Source organism: Gorilla gorilla, chromosome 3 (genome assembly GCF_029281585.2).
Source record: "Gorilla gorilla gorilla isolate KB3781 chromosome 3, NHGRI_mGorGor1-v2.1_pri, whole genome shotgun sequence".
NCBI classification, from domain to species: domain Eukaryota; kingdom Metazoa; phylum Chordata; class Mammalia; order Primates; family Hominidae; genus Gorilla; species Gorilla gorilla.
Window position 1 is genome coordinate 26,117,198 of NC_073227.2, and position 23,200 is coordinate 26,140,397.

The 23,200-nt window shown below is 40.0% G+C and overlaps 1 protein-coding gene across 10 annotated transcripts in view; it reads right to left on the reverse strand.

The window, feature by feature from the left end:
- LCORL (ligand dependent nuclear receptor corepressor like) overlaps positions 1 to 23,200 on the reverse strand; it is a 181,363-nt gene that overhangs the window by 68,466 nt on the left and 89,697 nt on the right. The window lies entirely within an intron of this gene.

The following is a 23,200-nucleotide window of genomic DNA, read 5'->3' on the forward strand; positions in this document are numbered from 1 at the left end:
CCAAATCACCAACATTTAAATTTATTTTTATTACAAATTAATGACTTCAGAAGTCTTTTAGCATCAGTCCTTAACTCCCAATGTTTTCTGGGAATTAGCAATAAAAGCTTTGTAGATTTAATCAGCTTTATAATAATATATCAACCAAAAATGTGGCATATTTAATTACTTCTTACAATTAAACATTCTCTGGTCCCAAACTAAAATACAAATAAAGAATTAGACATAGAAGCAGAACAACTTATTCTCAAGAGTTTTAATATTCATTCAGATATATTTTACTAGACATTAAAACACTCAGTATGTGAATATAAATTGTATAAGTAACCAATTTTTATCCTAATATACAATGTGCATGCATTAACTAGGAAAACGTCTAAATTCTTATAATTCTGTATCCATTAAATTCTTCAATTCTATAAAATGTGCATTTCATATATATCCTGAATTTCATCATCAAGGATTTTCTTTCGATTTTTTATATAGAAAAATTTTGATTATAAATAAAAAATGAAAGAATAGTACAATGACATAGCTTCCACTAATATTCAAGAACTGTTACTAGTCTGCCAAATTAGCTTTCTTTTTACTTTATTTTTATTTGTAGAACCACTGAAACTGTAGAATAATTACAATTTACTTCTAAATATTTCAGCACGGATATCCTAAGATACTTCTGTAAAATGAGAATATCATTGAGAGTTTTAACCAAAACATTTTGATCAAGTACAACTATAATAAAGTTCAACAGTAATAATACAACTCTGTCTGAAACTTATATAGTTGGTAAAACAACTGAATGATTTTAGTAAGAAGTGTGGGATAAGAAGAGATCACTTATATACACAGTGTACAATAGTGATACAGAGATTTAGTATTGGGGGTGGTGGCTTTTATACACACATTTCTGGTTTGGCTCCATTCCCTTTATTTATTCTGCCCCTTTAGATGTAAGGTGATTGGTAAATTGGGAAGGATGACTAGAGAAACTTGTTTTTTGAGTAGGGATATACTTTTTCCTCTTAGAAACGGGCCTACTTGTAGAGATACTAGTTCTCTACTCCTTAAATGTCTAAACCCTTACTCAGGTAGATCAGTGTTATGTGAATAGGCCTTCTCTGATCCATGGCTGTCAGAGACTGAAGTGGAAGTCTCCCTAGTTTTGTGTTTCAGTATTAGTTAAAATACTTGTCTAAAAGACTTAAAGAGAAGTCTTCCAAACAGCATCTATCATTAATTGGTCCATGGCTCTAAAATACAAGAAGGTTTCAAAATACACTATTTGGAGGTGAGGAGAGGCAACAAACCCACTCTCACCACAACTATTGTCACATTTGGTAGCAAAACATGACTTAAGCTGATATAAGCTGGTCCTGCATAACTGTCAATATATTTGATCACAGGGTGCTATCTCAGACTTGTTGGAGATATTACAAAACATTGTATTACCTGTTTCAAAACAAATAATTTTGAATTCTGAAAAACATCTGAAAGAGGGAACTATGGGCCTATAAGAAAAATACAATTTTAGCCTTCACTTCCATTGTTTGTTTAGAACCTGATAGGAAAGAGGGACACTATTCGTTTTGGGGCAGTGGCGTAAAAGACCTAGCTATAGTTTGGGATCTTAGCCATCTTTATGAACTTAGGCTAGTTACATATTCTCTCCATGCCTCAGTTTCTACATTCATTAAGATAGAAATAATAATAGAACCTGGGATACTATTTATGGGGCTTGCTCACTGGATGCTGTAAGGATTATATGAGATTGTAGATAAAATACTTAACTCTGTACTTGGCATATTAATAGTCCAGTAAATGTTAGCTGTTAGTAGAAATAATATGACAAAAAAAAAGATGCAGGCTGAGCACTTATATTTTATTTAAGTCACCAAATGGCAAATAAGTAAAAGTACGAGGGGTCTTCAAAGTTCATGGAAAACGCATATTATAAAAAACCTATGCATAGGTTTCAAAAATTTTTTGCACCAAAATAAACTACTAACTTGTTATAACATGTGTAAACGGCATCTAGTGTGAGGCACTAAGAAGGATAAGACATCAGTTTGAAAACATCCAGTATCAGAGCAACATGAGTTCTGCTAAAATTGAAGCAAGAACAAATATTAACTACACGGTAAAGCTTGGGTGGAAGAATGGTAAAATCACTGGTAATTTTGAAAAAGCTTATGAGGATAATGGCCTAAAGAAATCAGCAGTTTAAAAATGGATAACTTGGTTGTTGGCAAAGTCTGAGTCCTGTCCTCTCACTCTCCTCCCTGGACAGCATGAGCTTCACCACTTGCTCCACCTTCTCCACCAGCTACTGTTTCCTGGACTCTGTCCAAGCGCCCAGCTATGGTGCCTGGCTGGTCAGCAGCGTGGCTGGCGTCTATGCAGGTGCCGGGAGCTCTGGTTCCCTGATCTCCATGTCCTGCTCCACCAGCTTCCAGGGCGGCCTGAGGTCCGGGGACCTGGCCGTGGGGATGGCCGGGGGTCTGGCAGGAAAGGGAGGCATCCAGAACGAGGAGGAGACCATGCAAAGTCTGAATGGCCAGACCATGCAAAGCCTGAATGACTGCTTGGCCTCCTACCTGGACAGAGTGAGGAGCCTGGAGACCAAGAACTAGAAGTTAGAGATCAAAATCTGGGGGCACCTGGAGAAGAAGGGACCCCAGGTCAGAGACTGGAGCCATTACTTCAAGACCATCAAGGACGTGAGGGCTCAGATTTTCGCAAATACTGTGGACAATGCCCGCATTGTTCTGCAGATCGACAATGCCCGTCTTGCTGCTGATGATTTTAGAGTCAAGTATGAGACAAAGCTGGCCGTGCACCAGTCTGTGGAGAGCAACATTATGGGCTCCTGCAAGGTCACTGATGAAACCAATGTCACTTGGCTGCAGCTGGAGACACAGATCGAGGCTCTCAAAGAGGAGCTGCTCTTCATGAAGAACCATGAAGAGGAAGTAAAAGGCCTACAAGCCCAGATTGCCAGCTCTAGGGTGACTGCGGAGGTAGATGCCACTAAATCTCAGGACCTTGCCAAGATCATGGCAGACATCTGGGCCCAATACGACCAGCTGGCTCAGAAGAACCGACAGGAGCTAGACAGGTTACTGGTCCCAGCAGATTGAGGAGAGCACCACAGTGATCACCACACAGTCTGCCGGAATTGGAGCTGCTGAGATGGTGCTCGTGCAGCTGAGACTTACAGTCCAGTCCTTGGAGATGGACCTGGACTCGATAAGAAATCTGGAGGCCAGCTTGGAGAATGGCCTGAGGGAGGTGGAGGCCTGCTACGCCCTGCAGATGGAGTAGCTCAATGGGCTCCTCCTGCACCTGGAGTCGGAGCTGGCACAGACCCGGGCAAAGAGGCAGCACCAGGCCCAGGAGTACGAGGTCCTGCCAAACATCAAGGTCAAGCTGGAGGCTAAGATCGACACCTGCTGGAAGACGGCGAGGACTTCAATCTTGGTGATGCCCTGGACAGCAGCAATTCCATGCAAACCATCCAAAAGACCACCAGCCACCGGATAGTGGATGGCAAAGTGGTGCCCAAGGCCAGTGACACCAAAGTTCTAAAACATTAAGCCAGCAGAAGCAGGGTCCCCTCTGGGGAGGAGGAGGCCAATAAAAAGTTCAGGGGTCAAAAAAAATGGACAACTCATTTTAAAGGATGAGATGATGTTGAAGACAAAGCCTGCAGTGACAGAACATCCGCATCAATTTGTGAGGACAAAAATCCATTTTGTTTGCATCAAAACTGAAGAGGACTGGTGATTAACAACAGGAATGACAGTCAACACCACAGACATCTTGACGGACGTTAGCTTACACAATTCTGACTCAAAAATTAAAGCTGAGATTTCCACTCAATGGGTGCCAAGACCATTGCGACCAGATCAGTTGCAGACAACAGCAGAGCTTTCAATGAAAAATTTAAACCAGTGCGTTCAAGAGAAGCATGTCTTCAAAGAATTGTAAAAGGTGATGAAACACGGCTTTACCAATATAATCCTGAAGATAAAACACAATTAAAGCAATGGCTACCAAGAGGTGGAAGTGGTCAAGTCAAAGCCAAAGCAGACTGGTTAAGAGCAAAGGTTATGGCAACAGTTTTTTGGAATGTTCAAGGCATTTTGCTTTTGACTTTCTGGAGGCCCAAAGAAATAACGTCTGTTTATTTTAAGAGTGTTCTGAGAAAGGCAGCCAAAGCTTGAGCAGAAAAATGCCCAGGAAAGCTTCACCAGGGTGTCCTCCACAACAATGTTCTTGCTCATTCCCTTCATCAAACAAGGGCAATATGGCAAGAGTTATGATGGGAAATCATCAGGCGTCTACCTTACAGTCCTCATTTGATGCCTTCTAATTTTTTTGTTTCCTAATCTTAAAAAAACTTTAAAGGTCACCCATTTTTCTTCAGTTAATAATGTAAAAAAAATTGCATTGACATGGTTAAATTCCCAGTTCTTTCCAGTATGGACTAAATGGCTGGTATCCTTGCTTACAAAAGTGTCTTGAATTGGATGGAGCTTATGTTGAGAAATAAACTTTGTATTTTTTTATTTCTATCTTTGAATTCCATTTTTCCAAGAACTTTTTAAAGTCCCCTCATATTTGTTAACTTCGTAACTGGAAAAATATAAAAGACATACTTTATAAACCCATGTGATACTTTTTTGGTCCAAACTAGATTATATTAGCACATGTAACCTAACTAAAGTGCATTATCAAAACAAGAAATATCCATGTTGCACACAGGATTTCAAAGATATACCATTGCTTGATGATTATCTTTAGAAATCTTTGAAGGCTTCTATGAACATTCTTCTTCACCTTTTCTCAAATCTAATCTTGCTTTGTATTATGTATTTAAAGGAGATACCAGCTTTACTTTTAGGTATTTTAGTTAACTGTCCTGAATTGTATTACTAACATCATCACTTTATCAATTCAATATGATTATATCTGCCATAAAGGACAGACATTATTAGACCCATATCATGTGACTAGGGCTATACTTTAGGATTGAATTTACAGCAAAGTTTAAAGCACAATACATAGTGCTACTCTGTTTTATTCACCCACTCACTTTTTGTCCCTTTATACTATATTGTGGAATAAGACCATGTGTGAGAAAAAAGGACCTGGCAAAAGAGAGGGAGCAAAACAGACAGACAGACAAAGAGAATGCTTCTCAGCTGCTGACTGGTTAGTCAGCCTCTTAAATCACTTGCACAAGTTGTCATAACTACAAAAAAGCAAATAACTGAAGATCTAGATGTAGGTTAGGAATTGTAAACTCAAATTTTTACAAGGATCAGGCTAGTAGTAAATATTTGCCTAGAAGAATGTTGCCACCCGGAAATAGGGTTTACTGCCCCCTATCAGACAAGAACAATTATTTTTTGCCTTATTTCTTCACTTCCCAAAGTTAACTAATTTAAAAAGACCTGTGTGGCTGCTGCTTCAAGATGGTCCTCAATAATTCCTGCCTCCTGATATAACACTGCTGTGAAATACCCTCTTAGCCTCCATGTTGTATCATAGGTGGTCTGTGTAACCAATAGCGTACTGCCAAAGTATTTGTCACTTTGGAGATTATGTTATAAATGAATGAAGTTTTCATACTGGACACTGATGAACATTGATGCTCTTGGTTGTTTTCTCTTTTGCCCCTCTTCTCCCCTCCTTTTATTTTCTCTTTCTCCCCTTCCGTTTCCCTCCTCCATCTCCTTCTCCCCTTCATTTGTCTATCCCTTCATCTCTCTCTCTCTCATCACTCACTCCAGAGAAAGCCATAACTATGAGCAGTCCCATGAGGTGGCTCATGTGAAGAAAGATGGAAGCCTCCTGCAAGCAGCCAAATGTGTGGACTTGCAAGACATTCTACAGCAATCAAATCTCCTATGACGACAACCCAGCTCACTCCTTGATTGTAGCCTCATGAACAAGTGAGCCAAAACCAACTAGCTGAGCAATTCTCAGGTTACTGACCCCAGAGAAAATATGAAATAATAAATGTCTGTTGTTTGAAACTCAATTTTGAAAGTAATCTGTTATAGAGTCATAAATAATAAAGATTTTGGTGCATATTAGTGGGATGCTGCTGTAATAAAAAACTGAAAAGGTAGGTGTCACTTTCAAACCAGGAAGTGGCCTTTGGGAATAGTATTAATGAAAGTCTGAAGTAACTTCAATAAGCTGTTAATAGCCACAGCCTTTAAGAAGGCTGCAGAGTAAGAACCTCTAGAAAAATGAGGTAAATATTACTGGAATTATGTAATGGGAGAGTTTCACAACACTATTATCTTCAGTAACTTGGGAAGTAGAAAATGTGTCCAATGAATTGGATGATCTATCTAGGGAAATATCTAAGCAAAGTGTGAAAGGTGGCCCCTGGTTTCTTCTAGCTAATTAAAGTGCAAAAAGAAAGAGATAAACTCAAGGAAGAACTGTGATATGGTTTAGATGTTTGTCCCCTCTAAATCTCATGTTAAAATGTGATTCTGAATGTTGAAGTTGGGGTCTGACGGCAGGTGATTGGATCATGGTGAAACCAACCCAACTGCCCCCACAGACTGTTCTTTTTGATAAACATAGAAATTGCCCCTTCTGGTCTTAAAAAGCTTGAAACTTGTATTTGTTTTATCTGAGTTCCTTCCTCAGAAAAGAACCTTCAGGCCTCTCAAAGAAAGTATCAAAGAACTGAAACTCACCAGATGATGGCACCACATCATGAATCCCTCATTCACCATGATTGCGTCCTTGCCCCTTCCCCAATTCTTGTTTTCTTACACACTGTTACATTTCTCCCCTGCTATACAAACTCTTAGTTTTAGTCAGGCAGATGGATTTGAGACTGAGTGCCCATCTCCTTGGCTGCAGCAACTGATTAAAGCCTTCCTTGGCAATAACTGTTGTTTCAGTGATTGGCTTTCTGTGAAGCAAGCATCAAGACCTACATCAAACCACTGGTGTTTTGGTAATAATGGGGCGGATCCCTCATGAATGACTTAGCCCCATCCCCTTGGTGATAAGTGAGTTCTCCCTCAGTCCACGTGAGATCTGGTTGTTTAAAAGTCTGAGACCTCCTCTCTCTTTTTCTTTTGCCATGTGATGTGCTGGCTTCTGCTTTGCTTTCTGCCATGATTGTAAGCTTCCTGAGGTCCTTACCAGAGCTGAGCAGATATTGGTGTCATGGTTGCACAGACTCACAGACTGCAAAAGCATGAAAGCATGAGCCAATTAAATGTTTTTTTTTTTTAAGAGAGTGTCCCTCTGTCACCCAGGCTGGAGTGCAGAGGCATGATCTTGGCTCACTGCAACCTCCACCTCCCGGGCTCAAGCAATTCTCATGTCTCCACCTCCCAAGTAGCTGGGATTACAGGCATGTGCCACCAAGCCCAGCTAAGTTTTGTATTTTTAGTAGCGGCTGGGTTTTGCCATGTTGGCCAGGCCAGTCTGAAACTCCTGGCCTTAAGTGGGCTGCCTGCCTTGGCCTCACAAAGTACTGGCGTGAGCCACCATGCCTGGCCAAACCTCTTTTCTTTATAGATAACTCAGCCTCAGGTATTTCTTTTTTTCTTTTCTTTTTTCCAGACAGTCTCACTCTGTCACCCAGGCTGGGGTGCAATGACAATCTCGGCTCATTGCAACCTCTGCCTCTTGGGTTCCAGCGATTCTCCTGCCTCAGCCTCCTGAGTAGCTGGGATTACAGACATGTGCTACTGCGCCCAGCTAACTTTTGTATTTTTAGTAGAGACGGGGTTTCACCACGTTGGCCAGGCTGAGTTTTTTTTGTTTTTTTTTTTTTGAGAAGGAGCCTCGCTCTGTCGCCCAGGCTAGAGTGCAATGGCATGATCTTGGCTCACTCTGCCTCCCGGGTTCAAGTGATTCTCCTGCCTCAGCCTCCCGAATAGCTGGGATCACAGGCGCCTGCCACCACGCCCGGCTAAGTTTTGTATTTTTAGTAGAGATGGGGTTTTGCCATGTTGGCCAGGCTGACCTTGAACTCCCGACCTCAGGTGATCTGCCCGCCTTGGCCTCCCAAAGTGCTGGGATTACAGGCATGAGCCACTGCGCCAGCTGAGATATTTCTTTATAGCAATGCAAGAGCAGCTTAATACAGACTGTTAAACAAAGAGACAGCAGGTTTTGATTGTTTTGAAAATTGTCAGTCTATACAGAAAGCAAATGATGGCAACATTAAGAAATGCTTATTGAGCTAAGATTAAATCAGGAAAACAGCTAGGAAAAATATACTTCAGAAAAGTGACTGGTTGTCTTCCAGTTTTGACACTTAATGTTGTGGGTCTCTTGCGGGTTGTTGTTGCTGTTTTGCAGGGTGGGAGGGGGAATGCAACTTCATTAAACAAAAGAACTCTGGGAATTAACCAAAAGCTTATAGCCATCAAGGAATGTCTATTCAAGAAAATCAGCTGAATCTCAAAATCAACTGAATCTCAGTAAGTACAGCAAGCTATCATGGCACTTTAAATTGCACTATCCTTCCTTGGCGCTGAAGTTACAGGGTAACAAAAACAAAACAAAACAAAAAACAAAACAAAACAAAACAAAAAATCACTGAAACAAACAATTGCACTATTCTCAGCCTTCCTCCTCAAGACACATGGAGCCCCCATGGCAAACACTGAAAGTCTTACGATTGTAGACGTATGAGGAAACCTCTGTTCAATCATTAGTTGATCGATCACTAAGCTAACTAGGTGAAGATGTCAGTGGGCACAGAATACAAAGAATACTATCTTCACAGAATTAGTTTAGAAAAGTCACTAAACAAAGAATAACAATAATGACACAGCAACAACAAACCTTGGGGTGGAGGATAATCTGATTTCCAGTTATCACACTGTATTATTTTAAATATTTTGTTTTTAAACAAAACATTATAGGACATGCAAAGACATAAAAACGTACCACACATGGGGGAAAAAGTCCACAGAAAATGTCTCTGAGAAAGCCCAGATATTGAACTTATTAGACAAAAAAAACTTTAAATCAGACATTTAAAATATGTTCAAAGAATGAAAGGAAACCATGTATAAACAACTAAACTATGAGGAGAATATTTCACTAAATAGGCAATTACATAAAGTTATAATAAAGAACCAGACAGAAATTGTGATGTTGAAAAGTATACAAATTAAAATGAAAAGTTCACTAGATATACACTGGTAGATTTGACCTGGCAGAAAAAAGAACCAATCAACTTGAACATAGGCAGGTTGAGATCATTCAGTCTAACGACAAACATGCGGAGGGTAGGTAAGCAAGTAGGTGAACAGAGCCTCAGAGACCTGTGGGACACCAATCAAATGTATCAAGATTTGCAAAAGGTATTCCCAAAAGGAAAGGAGAGAAAAGCAGAAAAAATATTTGAAAAAAATGGCAATGCCCCCAATTTGAAGAAAACATTTATTTACACATCTAAGAAGCTCAACAAATGCCAAGCAGAATAAACTCAGAGATCACATTTAGATGCATCCTAATCAAACCAAAGACAAAGAATAAATTTTGAAAGCAGCAAGAAAAAAAAGTAAAATAAAGTCATCACAAGTAAGGGACTAAACAAATCTTTAGCTAGACAGACCAAGAAAATAACTAAAGAAGGCCTGAGTTATTTTCTAAAACCAGAAATGAAAGAAGATATATCACTACTGATCTTAAAAAAACACAAAAGATTATCAGAAAATACTATAAAAAACAGTACACCAATAAATTAGATAACCTAGATGAAATGGCCAAATTCCTAAGAGGACACAAACTACCAAATTGATTCAAGAAGTAACAGAAAATATGAATAAATCTGTAAAAAAGCAAAGGGACTGAATTCATAACCAAAAGTTTACCCCAAAGAGAGGCCCAGGAACAAATGGCTTCAATGGTAACCTCTACCAGATATTTAGAGAGAAATTAATCCCAATCCTTAAAAGCTCTTTAATAAAATGGAGGAAACACTTTCAACTCTATTTAAGGGTCAATATTATCCTGATACCAAAACTAGAGAAAGCAAAACCATCAAATAAAAAAAACCTATCCATTAGTAATACACATATTAGATATTGCAGGTTCAGTTCCAGATGACTGGAAAAAAGTGAGTATTGCAATAAAGACAGTCACAATAATTTTTTGCTTTCCCAGTACCTATAAAAGTTATGTTTACACTATAGTCTATTAAGTGTGTAATAGCACTATGTCTAAAGAAGTACCCATATCTGTGGTATAATGCTACATATTGGTTCTCATCCATGTTTCTTGGATCATAACTTCCACAGCCCTTGTTACAGTCTTTTATTAGGGTGTTGTGTTGGGTGTGTTAGGTCTCAGGAGCAGGCCCCAGGAAACAGAATTTCTCCTGCCCTCCTTTCACCTGCCCTGAAGTAGGACTCCAATCCCCTGCCTTTCTAACTGTGGGTCTTAAGACCATCCTTAGAGATGGTCTTGCCCTATACTCTGGAAGACGGAATGCTGATGTCATGAAGCTTCCATAAAAACCCAAGAGGGCTGGGTTCGGGAGGTTCCAGATAGTTGAACATGTGAAGGGCCCTGGAGGGTGGCACACCCAGGGAGGGCATGGAAGCTCCACACTCCATTCCCCATGCCTTGCCCTGTGCATCTCTTCATCGGTATCCTCTGTAATATCCTTCAGAATAAGCCAGTTAAGTGTTTGCTTGAGTTCTATGAGCCATTCCAGCAAATTAATCGAACCCAAAGAGGGGGTCATGGAACCCCAACTTGAAGCCAGTCACCCTGTGAGATGTAACACTATCTCCAGGTAGATAGTATCAGAATTGAATTAAAGGGCACCCAGGTAGTAAGCACTGCTTGGTATGTGGGGAAAACCATCCAGGCCTCTGGTCACAGAAGTCTTTTTCTGCGTTATGGTGGTATGGAAATAGAGGAAAAAACGCAGACATTGACAGAGTTTTTCCTGACCAAATACCTTAATTTAAGAATACCTTATTGTTAAAAATTTCTAACAATCATCTCAACCTTCAGCAAGTGGTAATCTTTTTGCTGGTGGAGGGCTTTGCCTCAATGTTGACACCTGCTGAATGATCAGGGTGATGGCTGCTGAAGGGTGGGGTGGCTGTGGCAATTTCTTACATTAAGACAACAATGAAATTTGCCCACTGATTGATTCTGCTTTCAGGAAACATTCCTCTGTAGCATGTGATGCTATTTGATGGCATTTTACCCCAAGTAGAACTTCTTTCAAAATTGGAGTTAATCCTCTCAAACCCTGCCACTCCTTTATCAACTAAGTTTATGCGATATTCTAAATCCTTTGGTGTCATTTCAACAATGCTCACAGCATCTTTGCCAGAAGTAAATTCCCTCTCGGAAAGCACTTTCTCTGCTCATCCATAAAAAGCAACTCTTCATCTGTTAAAGTTTAAACATGAGATTGCAGCAATTCAGTCACATCTTCAGGCTCTACCTTCTCTTTCTAGTTCTTGCTGTTTCTACCACATCTGCAGCTGCTTCCTCTTGAAGTCCTCAATGTTATCTATGAGGGTTGGAATCGACTTTTTCCAAATCAACTTCTTCTGTTAATTCTGATATTCTGACTTCCTCCCATGAATCAGTAATGTTCTTTTTTTAATTTATTTTTTATTTTTTGAGACAAAGTCTCACTCTGTTGCCAGGGTGGAGGGCAGTGGCGCAATCTCGGCTCACTGCAACCTCCACCTCCTGGGTTCAAACGATTCCCCTGCCTCAGCTTCCCGAGTAGCTGGGACTACAGGCACGCACCACCACACCTGGTTGATCTTTTTCTGTATTTTAGTAGAGACAGGGTTTCACCATGTTGGCCAGGATGGTCTCAAACTCCTGACATTGTGATCTGCCCCCTCCTTGGCCTCCCAAAGTGCTGAGATTACAGGCGTTGAGCCACCGCACCCAACCGAATCAGTAATGTTCTTAATGGCATTTAGTGAATCCTTTCTAGAAGCTTTTCAATTTACCTTGTCCAGAACTATCAGAGGAATCACTATCCATGGCAGCTATAGCCTTAAAAAATGTATTTCTTTTATAATAAAACTTGAAAGTAGAAATTACTCCTTGATCCATGGGCTACAGAATAGATGTTCTTGTTTTCAGGGCATGAAAACAACATTAGTATCCTTGTATATCTCCATCAGAGCTCTTAGGTAATCAAGTGCATTTTCAGTGAGCTGTAATATTTTGAAAGGAATTCTTTCTTCTGAGTGGTAGGTCTCAACAATGGATGTGATGGTTAATATTCAACTTGACTGGAATGAAGCATGCAAAGTATTGTTCCTGGTTGTGTCTGTGAGGGTGTTGCAAAGGAGATTAACATTTGAGTCAGTGGACTAGGAGAGGAAGACCCACCCTCAGTCTGGGTGGGCACCATATAATCAGCTGCCAGTTAGGCTAGGATAAAAGCAGGTAGCGGAATGTGGAAAAATTAGTCTGGCTAAGTCTTCTGGCCTCCATCCTTCTCTCGCGCTGGATGCTTCCTGCCCTCGAACATCAAACTCCCAAGTTCTTCAGCTTTTGGACTCTTGGACCTACACCAGTGGTTTGACAGGGGCTCTCAGGCCTCCGACCACAGACTGAAGGCTGCACTGTCGGCTTCCCTACTTTTGAGGTTTTGGGACTCAGGCTGGCTTCCTTACTCTGCAGCTTGCAGACAGCCTATTGTGGGACTTCAACTTGTGATTGTGTGAGTCAATACTCTTCAATAAACTCCCTTTCATATATACATCTATCCTATTAGTCCTGTCCTGACTAATACAGATTTTGGTACCAGGAGTGGTTCTAGAGGAATAGAACTTTAAAGATGGAGTTTTTAAGTTGGTTTTGGGGTTTCTGGAATTGGCTGCTTAATATGATTAGACCCAAAAATGTTAAGGACTCTACTTCTAACAGTATGGAGAACACTGATAGTCCTTGGCATGAACTGTTCAAAGAGTTAGGTAAAATAAATGCATTTGATACTCCTGATTCACTGCTTGTGAGAGGCAAGTTTAGTGACTCTATACATAATACACTTGACCATATGTAAAGAACCAAGGAATATAATGAAGTTGGTTGGTTGCTCCTAAGTTCACTAGAGAAAGTGATGAAAGAAAACTATGAACTCAGGGATTCTATCTCCCGGCTCAAGAGGAACATACTGAGTCTCAATCTTCTAAGATTTCCCTGAGTGACAGTTTTATCTCCTGTCAAGAAAGAGCTGAAATTGTGGAAAATCAGACACAAGCTCTTATCATGCGAGTGGCTGACCTGCAACAAAAGGTGCACACACAGCCTCACAAGGTATCTAGTGTTAAAGTGAGGGCAGTGACCGTAAAAGAATGGGGCCTTGCAAATTGGAATGGGGACTTGTGGGAGAAACCTGATGAGGCTGGGAACACTGAGCTCCTAAATTCTGATGAGCTTTTAGTCAGAGGAAACAGCCTCCCCACTCCCAGTGGTGTCAACATCCCCAACACATCCCTTCCCCAACCTGGGCAGCCATCAGCGTTTCCACCTTTGTCTGAGGAGATTAATCGTGGGCTGCCTGAGGCAAAAGTGATGGCCCCCCAAGGCAGCTTCCAGGAAAGACAGTGACGATTCTCCTCAGGACCCAACCCCAACACCCCTGTTTGCTTCTAGACCTATAACTAAAGTCCCGGCAGGCCCCTAGAGGTGAAGTTCAAAGTGTGATCCATGATGAGGTGCGCTACACTCCAAAATAACTGCTTGAGTTTTCTAACTTATATAAGCAGAAATCTGGAGAACAGGCATGGAAATGAAAATATTAACGGTGTGAGATAATGGTGGAAGAAACATAAAGTTGGATCAGGCTGAATTTATGGATTTGGGCTCACTAAGCAGGAATTCTGCATTTAATGTTGCAGCTTGGGGAGTTAAAAAAGGTTCTAATAGTTTATTTGCTTGGTTAGCTGAAATATGGATTAAATATGGGCTCAAGGCCAGGTACAGTGGCTCATGCCTATAATCCCAACACTTTGGAAGGCCAAGGCAGGCGGATAATTTGAGGTCAGGGGTTCGAGACCAGCCTGGCCAACATGGTGAAATCCCATCTCTACTAAAAACACAAAAATTAGCCGGGTGTGGTGGCGGGTGCGGTGGCGGGTGCCTTTAATCCCAGCTACTTAGGAGGCTGAGACAGGAGAATCGCTCGAACCCGGGAGGCGGAGGTTGCAGTGAGCTGAGATTGTGCCACTGGACTCCAGCCTCGGTGACAGAGTGAGACTCAATCCCTGTGCCCCACCCTCCCCCAAAAAAAGATAGCCCTCTGTGAGCGAGCTGGAAATGCCTGATCTTCCTTGGTTTAATGTAGAGGAAGGGATCCAAAGGCTTAGGGAGATTGGGATGTTAGAGTAAATTAGTCACTTGAGACCCACTCATCCCAGCTGGGAGGGTCCAGAAGACATACTCTTGACCAATACTTTGCAAAATAGATTTACAAGGGCAGCACTGCGTCTTTCCCGAATTTCTTTGTCACCAATTTCCCAATCATGATTCTTCCAAGTCCATGCAGTGTGGACTTTCCCTTCCAAGTCTAGGAAGGGAAATCTTCCTAGTGGGCAGAACTTCAAGCAGTGCAACTTGTTGTGCACTTTTCTTTGAAGGAGAAATGGCCAGATGTGTGATTATATACCGATTCATGGGCTGTAGCCAATGGTTTGGCTAGATGGTCATGGACTTGGAAGAATCATGATTGGGAAATTGGTGACAAAGAAATTTGGGAAAGATGTTGTCTGGCTGGACCTCTCTGAGTGCTCAAAAACTGTGAAAATATTTATATCGCATCTGAGTGCTCACCAATGGGTGACCTCAGCAGAGAAGGATTTTAGTAATCAAGTGGATAGGATGACTTCTTCTGTGGACACCACTCAGCCTCTTTCCTCAGCCACCCGTGTCATCGCCCAATGGGCCCACGAACAAAGTGACCATGGTGGCAGGGATGGAGGTTACACATGGGTTTAGCAACATGGACTTCCAATCACCAAGGCTGACCTGGCTACGGCCACTGCTGAGAGCCCAATTTGCCAGAAGCCGGGACCAACACTGAGCCCTCAATATGGCACTATTCCTCGGGGTGATCAGCCAGCTACTTGGTGGAAGGTTGATTATATTGGACCTCTTCCATCATGGAAAGGGCAACAGTTTGTCCTCACTGGAATAGACACTTACTCCAGATACGGGTTTGCCTATCCTGCACACAATGCTTCTGCCAAGACTACATTCATGGACTCATGGAACGCCTTATTTACCATCATGGTATTCCACATAGCATTGCCTCTAACCAAGGCACTCACTTTATAGCTAAAGAAGTGAAGCAGTGGGCTCATGTTCATGGAATTCACTGGTCTTACCATGTTCCCCATCATCATGAAGTAGCTGGATTGATAGAATGGTGAAATGGCCTTTTGAAGTCACAATTACAACTCCAACCAGATGACCATACTTTGCGGGGCTAGGGCGAAGTTCTCCAGAAGGCTGTGCATGCTCTGAATCAGCATTCAGTATATGGTACTGTTTCTCCCATAGCCAGGATTCATGGGTCTAGGAGTCAAGGGGTGGAAGTTGAAATGGCACCACTCACCATCACCCCTAGTGATCCACTAGCAAAATTCTTGCTTCCTGTTCCTGTAACATTATGTTCTGCTGGCCTAGAGATGTTAGTTCCAGAGGGAGGAATGCTGCCACCAGGAGACACAATTATTCCATGAAACTGGAAGTTAAGATTGCCACCTGGCTACTTTGGGATCCCCCTACCTCTCAGCCAACAGGCTAAGAAGGGAGTTACAGTGTTGGCTGGGGTGACTGACCCAGAAAACTATGAAGATGAAATTAGTCTACTACTCCACAGTGGAGGTAAGGAAGAGTATGTGTGGAATACAGGGGATCCCTTAAGACATCTCTTAGTATTACCATGCCCTGTGATTAAGGTCAATGGGAAACTACAGAAGCCCAATCCAGGCAGGATTACAAATGGCCCAGACCCTTCGGGAATGAAGCCTTAGGTCACTCCATCGGGTAAAAACCCACAGCCCACTGAGGTGCCTGCTGAAGGGAAAGGGGATACAGAAGGGGTAGTAGAAGGTAGTAATCAATACCATCCAGGACCATGTGACCAGTTGCAGAAATGAAGACTTTGTCATAAGCATTTCCTCCTCAATTTGTTAAGAACATGTTGTGGCTGGGTGCGGTTGCTCATGCTTGTAATCCCAGCACTTTGGGAGGCCGAGGCAGGCAGATCATGAGGTCAGGAGATCGAGACCATCCCGGCTAACATGGTGAAACCCCGTCTCTACTAAAAATACAAAAAATTAGCCGGGCGTGGTGGCACACACCTGTAATCCCAGATACTCAGGAGGCTGAGGCAGGAGAATCGTTTGAACCTGGGAGGTGGAGGTTGCAGTGAGCTGAGACTGCGCCACTGCACTCCAGCCTGGGTGACAGAGTGACAGAGTGAGATTCCATCTCAAAAAAAAAAAAAAAAGAACATGTTGTGCATGTATACACTTGTACTAAGAAAATACCTTCATTTCCTTTCTTTTCCCTTTATCGTGTGTCATAAGATTTACTGACCTACTATCGGCATTGAAGTGCTGTTAACTTTATGTAATAGCATTTGGATTGGGGACTGGTACACTGTATGAAGGACAGCTGTATTATGTTAGGCATAATTATTACCTTATTACTGTCTTTATTTGAATATTATGTGTGATTTCAGATGTGTATGGGCTCAAGTTGACAAGGGATGGACTTGTGATGGTTAATACTGAGTGTCAACTTGATGAGATCGAAGGATGCAAAGTATTGTTCTTGAGTGTGTCTGTGAGGGTGTTGCCAAAGGGGATTAACATTTGAGTCAGTGGACTAGGAGAGGTAGATCCACCCTCAATCTTGGTGGGCACCATATAATCAGCTGCCAGCTCGGCTACGATAAAAGCAGGCAGCGGAATGTGGAAAAATTAGTCTGGCTAAGTCTTCTGGCCTTCCTCTTTCTCCTGTGCTGGAAGCTTCCTGCCCTCGAATGTCAAACTCCAAGTTCTTCAGCTTTTCGACTCTTGGACCTACACCAATGGTTTGACAGGGGCTCTCGGGCCTCTGGCCACAGACTGAACGCAGCACTTGGTGGCTTCCCTAACTTTTGAGGTTCTGAGATTCAGACTCCTTTTCCCTACTTTTGAGGTTCTGGGATTCTGGCTTCCTTGCTCCTCAGCTTGCAGACAGCCTATTAGGGGACTTCACCTTGTGATCACGTGAGTCAATACTCCTTAATAAACTCCTTTTCATATACACATCTATCATATTAGTCCTGTCCTTTTAGAGAACGCTAATACAGTGGGCTTAAAATATTCAGTAAACCATTCTGTAAACAGATGTGTTGTCATCCAGGCTTTGTTGTTCTACAAATAGAGCACAGGCAGAGGATATTTAGTGTAATCCTTACAGGCCCTAGAATTTTTGGCTTGGTAAATGAGCACTGGCTTCAAGTTAAAGCCATAGCTGCATTAGGCCATAACCAGAGAGTAAGCCTGTCCTTTGAAGCTTCGAAGCCAGGCATTGACTTTGCTCTAGCTATGAAAGCCCTAGACGGCATCTTCTTTTAACAGAAGACTGTTTCATGTATTAATACATTGAAAATTTGTTGTTTGGTACAGCCACCTTCATCAAAGACCTTAGCTAGACCTTCTGGATAGCCTGCTGCAGCTTCCGTATCAGCACTTGCTGCTTCACCTTGCAGTTTCATGTAATGGAGACAGCTTTCTTTAAATCTCATGAACCAATCTCTGCTAGCTTCCAACTTCTCTCCTGAAGCTTCCTCTCAGCTGTCTCGGCCTTCAACGAATTAAAGAGACTTAGGCCCTTGCTCTAGTTTAGGTTTTGTCTTAACGGAATGTCATGGCCGGTTTGGTCTTCTACCCAAACCACTCAAACTTTCTCCCTATCAGCAATAAGCCTGTTTTGCTTTATTATTCATGTATTCACCGGAGTAGCACTTTTAATTTTCTTCAAGAACTTTTCCTTTACATACACAAGGTGATGCATTGTGCAGAAACTGTTCGATGCAATAGGAGTAGCTTTTGTCCTATCCTGACTTTTGACATGTCTTTCTCACTAAGCTTAGTCATTTATAGCTTTTGATTTAAAATAAGAGGCATATGACTCTTACTCTCACTTAAATACCCAGAGGCCATTGTAGGGTTATTAACAGGCCTAACTTCAATACTGTTGCATCTCAGGGAAGAAGAGGGCCTGAGATGGGAAAATGACTGGTCGGTGGAACTGTCAGAACACACACATTTCATCCTCTCATATGGGAGTGGTTCGTGGTACCCCAAAATAATTACAATCATAACATCAAGGGTCACCATAACAGATATAATAGTAATACTAAAAAGGTTTGAAATATTGTGAGAATTACTAAAATGTGACACAGAGACATGAAGCGAGCACGTTATAGGGAAAACGGCACAAACAGACTTGTTGAATGTAGGGCTGCTACGCACCTTCAATTTGTAAAAAAATGCAAAATCTACAAAGCACAATAAAGCAAAGCATAATAAAATAAGGTTTGCCCCTCTAGACTCAGTACTCAATAAAATGCTATCAAAGAGAATCTAGTAACACATTAAAAAGAATTATACACCACGAACAAGAAGGATTTATGTCAAGAATTCCAGGTTGGTTTAACATATAAAAATCAATCCACCCTGGCTGGGCATAGTAGCTCAAGCCTGTAATCCCAGCACTTTGGGATGGTAAGGTGGGTGGATCACTTGAGCCCAGGAGTTTGAGATCAGCCTGGGCAGTATGGTAAAACACCGTCTCTACAAAAAATACAAAAATTTAGCCAGGCATTAGTGATGACTGGCACCTGTGGTCCTAAATACTTGAGAAGCTGAGGTGGGAGGATCACTTGAGCCCAGGCAGGTAAGGCTACAATGAACCATGGCTGCACCACTGCCACCCCAGCCTGGGTGACAAAGCAAGAGCCTGTCTCAAAATAAAAAACAAAACAAAACAATCAATTCATATAATTCAGCATGTTAACAAACATATTAACAGAATACAGAACAAAAGCTACATAATCTCCATACATGTAGAGAAAGTCCTTGACAAAATATAATTTCCTTCCATGGCAAAAACAGTGAACAAGCTAGGAACAGAAGAAAATGTCCTTAATCTCATTAAGGGTATCTGTAAAAAATCCACTGGAAACATGGTACTTAATGGTGAAAGGCTAAAAGCTTTCCCCCAGAATGCTTTGTCAGGAACAAAACAAGGATATATGCTCTTATCACTTCGACACTGTACTGGAGTGTTCCAGCCAAGGCAATAAAGCAAGAAAAATAAATAAGACATCTGGATTGGCAAGGAAGAAGCAAAACTCTCTTTTTATAGAAATAATATAATCTTGTGATATATAAATTTAATTTAGATTACCATTGTATAATCTTGTATATTTGCATATAATCTTATATACATAAATTTCTAAGGAATCTGTATACAAACAAACATTAAGAACAGTCAAGTTCACAAGGTTACAGGATACCAAATCAATATACAAAAATGAATTTTATTTCTAACCAATAGCAGAAAACAACTCCAAAATGTAATTTTTAAAAAATCACATTTACAACAGCATCACAAATAAAATACTTATAAAAAATAAACTTTAAAAGGCGGAAGAGTTGTACACTGAAAACTGGAAACATAATAAAGACTTAAAATAATAGGAACATGTCCTCTGTTCACAGATTGAAGAACTTAATATTCTTAAGATGGTAATACTCCCCAATTTTTATCAACAGGTTCAACAGAATCCCTATCTAAATCCCAGTTGGTAGTTTTATAGAAACTGGCAAGCTGATCCTAAAATTCACATGAAAATGCAAGGGACCCCGAATAGCCAAAATAATCTCGAAAGAGACCAAAATCGGAGGATTAGCATTTCCTAATTTCAAAGCTTACTATAAATACAATAGTCAAGACTAGGTGTTACTAGATAGACATGTAAAACAACGGAAAAGAATTGAGTCCAAACATAAACGCACTCATATACAGTTAATTTACTTTTGATGAGTACTAAAACAATTCAATGGGTGAAAGAATAATCTGTTCAACAAATTATGCTGGGATGACTGGATATTTCAATGCAAAATATGAAGCTGGGCCTCTACCCCACACTATATACAAACATTAACCCAAAATGGATCAAAGATCCAAATATAGGAGACCAAATCATAAAACTCTTAGAAGACATATGTGTAAATTTTCATGACCTTGGATTAGGCTATGATTTCTTAGATCTGACACTAAAAGCACAAACAACAAGAACACAATGGATAAACTGAACTTCATGAAAATTAAAAATTTTAAGCTTCAAAGGACACTACCAAGAAACAAAGACAGTCCACACAATGGGAAAAAAATATTTCTAAACCATGTCTTATAAGGGTCCAATATCCACCATACATGAAGAACTCCTACAATTCAATAATAAAGACATGCCAAATTTGAAAAATGGGCAAATGATCTGAACAGACATTTCTACAAAGAAGATGTTACTGATGGCTTATAAGTACATGACAAGATGCTTAGCATGATTCGTCCTTAGGAAAATGAAAATCAAAACAATGAGATACTATTTCATACCCAGTAAGACTGTTGTAATAAAAAAAATACAGATAATAACAAGTATTGTGGAGGATGTGGAAAAACTGGAACCCTCATACAATGTTGGTGGCAATGTAAAATGCTATAGCCACTTTGGAAAACAGATCAGCTTTTCCTCAAAAATGTAAATATAAGCCAGAGGAAGTGGTAGAATGCCTGTAGCCCCAGCTACTCAGGAGGCTGAGAACCGAAGACTGCTTGAGCCCAGGTGTTTGAGTCCAGCCTGGGCAACACAGTGAGACTCCGTTTCCACACACAAACACGAAGTAGAGTTTTCTACTGTTTAATTGCACAAGCCCAAAACTTCAATACAGTGTTAAATAGTAGAAGAGACACAGGAGAATAATGTCTTGTTCCAATTTTAGTTGGAATGCTGCCAGTGTTTCCACATTAAGTATTATGCTGGATTTAAACCTAGGATATATGTGTTCTACATTTAAAAAATACATCAATTCCTGTTTTACTGAGTATTCATTTTTTGTTCCTCTTTAGATTAACAAGTGAATAATATCAAAGGATTTCCTAAAATTGAACCACTTTTGCATTAATGGAATAAATGTCATGACTGTCATGTATCATTTTCTTAATGTAGCATAGGATTACGTTTGATGCTTTTGTATTGACATACGTGAGATTGTTCTGTAGTGGTATGTATGATTAGTCCTTAGGAAAATGAAAATCAAAACAATGAGATACTATTTCATGGATACACACACAGTGTGTGACTGTCACATGATTTTTATCTAGATTAATACCATACTCAAAAGTAATTTGAAAACTGTCTTTTTCTATGTTCTGGAAAAATGTATAGAGCATTGAGATGATCTGATCTTAGAAGTTTTGGTAAAACATTCCTTTGAAACCTTCTGAGCTTGGTGCTTTTACTGAGCTTTCTTGATACCTTTTGCTTTTTCTTCTGAAAAAATTCATCTGTTTAACTTTTCTATTTCTTCTGGGACAATTTTAACAAACTGGATTTTCCAAAGAAATAATCCATTTCACTTAAGTTGTGCAAAATAAAATCTTATCATTTTTAAAATTCTCTGTTTCAATAGTTGTTATTCTCCCCTTGTCATGTCTTGCATTTTAATACTTTCTCTCTATTACCCCCTCTCCTCCTCCCACCTCTACCACCACCAATTAGGTTAACTAGTGGTCTATTTTGTTGACTTTTTCAAAGAATCAGTATTTTTTTCTATTTACTTTTTAGTCCTATTGTTTTTGTCTTCAACCTCATTAATTTTTTGCTTTAATCTTTATTATTTCCTTCCTTGTTCTTTATTCTGATTTACTTTGCGATTTTTCTTAGCTTTTTTTGATGAAAATGTAATTTATTTTTCTTTAATTTATGGCTGTAAATACATAAGGCTGTTGAGTCTTTTTCTAATCGGTTTTAATTATATCCCCTAGATTCTTATATGTAGTTTTTTTGTCATTATCAATATTTTGAAGAAATTCTGCAACTTTGCTTTCTTCACTATACACCTAAAGTTGTTTAAAATAGTATTAACACTGCAGGTAAATAAGACTTTTAAAATGTTTTGTTATTGATGTCCATCTTTATTGCATTATAATGAAAAAATGCTTTTTGTATTGTTTCTACTTTATGGAACTTAGGATTTCTTTTTGACTTAATATATAAAAATTTTTTGTGAATGTTCCATGTATACTTGGGAAGAAAATATATTTTATGTTATTTGAGAATTGAGTTCAATATATATTCATAAAATATCCCTTGCTGTGCTTTTAGGTCTTTTATATCCTTACTTATTTTAGATTCACTTCACATATCTTGGACTAAAAGTGATGGGTTAATTCTGTGTATTTGTCCTTCTGAATTCTCTGTAGTTTCTGTTTAGGAGGATGGTTGCTAATGTTATCTGGTACACAGATACTAGTAAATGTTACATCCACACACATTATGAATCACGGTCTTTAACACTATGAAGTAGCCCTTTCCCCGCTAATTTCTACCCTGGGTAACATTAGAATTAATCTTGGCTTTCTTTATTGTTTTCAATTTGCCATCCATACTTTTTCTTACTCCTTTTAGTCTTTTAAAATCATTTTATTTTAGGCATGTCTTGTCAATATATACAGCTCAAACCTGAGTCTTGCTTCATGAACCATTCTGGACATCTGTTTAACAGGGGAGTTCAATGTTTTCACATGTCCTACAACGACTCATATATTAGTGTCAGCTTACAGATTTAAGTTTTATTTTTCTCTCTTCCTGTGGTCCATTTTCTTTGCTTTGTAAAATTTTTCAGTATTTAAGAGAGTTTGTCTGTTTGTTGATTACCAGTTTTACCTACTACTTCTTATGATGCCATTAGTCCCCCTTTCCCTTAGTTAGGCTGTTTGGTATTCAGGCTTCAAATGATATCTTTGATTCCTAAATAATACATAAGTGACACTCAGTGAATTTTTCCTACTTCATTTCCCACTCTTCCCAACCTTCACTCTGCTTTAGCCTTAAATAAAATATGGCTAATGCTCACAA